The 1,791-nt window shown below is 40.1% G+C and overlaps 1 protein-coding gene across 1 annotated transcript in view; it reads right to left on the reverse strand.

Moving 5' to 3' along the window:
• The window catches only part of serpinf1 (serpin peptidase inhibitor, clade F (alpha-2 antiplasmin, pigment epithelium derived factor), member 1), an 8,563-nt gene extending 8,499 nt beyond the window's left edge, over nt 1–64 (reverse strand). Inside the window, exon 1 of the mRNA XM_030793055.1 lies at nt 38–64. The gene's annotated coding sequence lies outside the window, so the exon portion shown is untranslated. The remainder of the gene's footprint in view (nt 1–37) is intronic.
• Between the last annotated feature and the right edge of the window lie 1,727 nt (nt 65–1,791).

Below are 1,791 nucleotides of genomic sequence, written 5' to 3' on the forward strand. Positions count from 1 at the left end.
CGTAAAAACACTGATTGTGCGGTCGAGATGTACTAACCTGAACGCCGTTCACTTCAATCTCGTCTGTGCGCGTGTCGTTGGTTTCTGAAGCAGCTCAGCCAGTCTTATAGAGGCCCTTAATGCTGACGTTACGGAAGGTGGGTCTTCGGACTAAATAATGTGTTGAGTGACTAAATGCCGATCGATTTGATCCGTGCAGTTCTTTGCATGTACAGACTCTTAGTATGCCATAGAAGTTGTTTTATTTTACTTGTAATAGCTTTTTCTGCGTTTAACAGCTGTGTGTGGTCTATGTCATTGTAATGAAGAGATCAGTAATTCATTTCTCAACCGCATCACCTACACTGCAAAAAAAAAATCCTGCTTTTTCAGTTTGTCTTCTCACAATACGTATGTAAGCGTTACACGCTTACACCTGATGAAACAATGGGCATATAGTCCAAGAACCAGGCAAGCATTAGGCACAAAGCCCTCAGAAATAAAACCATTTACCTACAACATCAGAGCTGCCACAGTGCTTACCCTGTTCATAACATTTAGGTGCACTCAGATCTATTATTACCTTTATACAGTTTTTTAATTTACTGTAGCCAGTAAGACAGGAATTGTAGAGCATGAGTAAAATGATAATAAAATAGATGATTAAAAAGTTGACTTATTCCTTTGTTTTCTCTTTGTTTAACACAACTTCCTATGCTGCAACTCCCTCTCTCCAGCATGGCCTGCCGACAGTTCCTCTTCCCAGAAACACAGGAGTTCTGCAAAAATCATCTGAGAAACTATTCATTCTGTCTGTAAGTATCTATTCAGTGTTTCACTTTAAGATGTGATTCTAAAATTTTTAGCCTGCAAATTATGTTCCCAGAGTATCTATTATGGCTGTGGGATGAAGAATGAAGACTCCCAGGGGCAGCCCAGACATGACACACACCCCAAAGCCAGAGATTTCATCATATAAAAGTGTGCACGTTTGTGAATGACAACAACAGCAAAGTAAATTTTCAATAAAGTATATCAAAAATTTAAAATGACCAGAGCAGTTGACTGTCTATGCAATCTACTATAAAACTGGTCAGAAAAAATATTTCAGATCCATAGCATTTAGTCTGATATTTTTAATAGCAATTAAGACACATTTGAACTGTTATATACACTTCTGAATCACTATAGACCCATCTCTAACCTTCCATTTATGTCCAAAGTATTAGAAAAAACCTGCATCTTTTCAGTTGTGCCTCTCTCTCCAGAGAAATGGTGTATATGCAGTCTTTCAATCTGGATTTAGACTCCACCATAGTACAGGGACAGCACTGATCAGAATAACTAATGACCTACTTTTGTCCTCTGACCGTGGATGTATCTCACTACTTGTATTACTAGACTTTAGTGCAGCATGTGACACTGTAGATCACGGTATACTTCTGGGCTTGACAAGCATGTTGGCATTTGTGGACAGGCATTTGCAGGGTTTAAATTTTACCTGACAGATCACCACCACTTTGTAAGTGTAAACACTCTGAGGTGCCCTTGAGCAAAGCACTTAAACCCCCAGCTGCTCTCCGGCCGCAGGTGTGCCGCCCACCGCTCCTGTGCTGTGTGTGTGTTTACTACCAGTGTGTAAGGATGGGTTCGATGCAGAGGATAAATTTACTGTTCACAGTGTGTGTGTAATCACGGGATTTAATTCTGTTCTATAAACTTCAACTGGTTCAGAATGTTGCAGCTAAGGTTCTTCCAAGAGCCAAGACGTGTGAACATATTAGTCCCATCAATAGTATCCCATCTACACTG

This window comes from Chanos chanos, chromosome 15 (genome assembly GCF_902362185.1).
Source record: "Chanos chanos chromosome 15, fChaCha1.1, whole genome shotgun sequence".
In the NCBI taxonomy this organism is placed as follows: domain Eukaryota; kingdom Metazoa; phylum Chordata; class Actinopteri; order Gonorynchiformes; family Chanidae; genus Chanos; species Chanos chanos.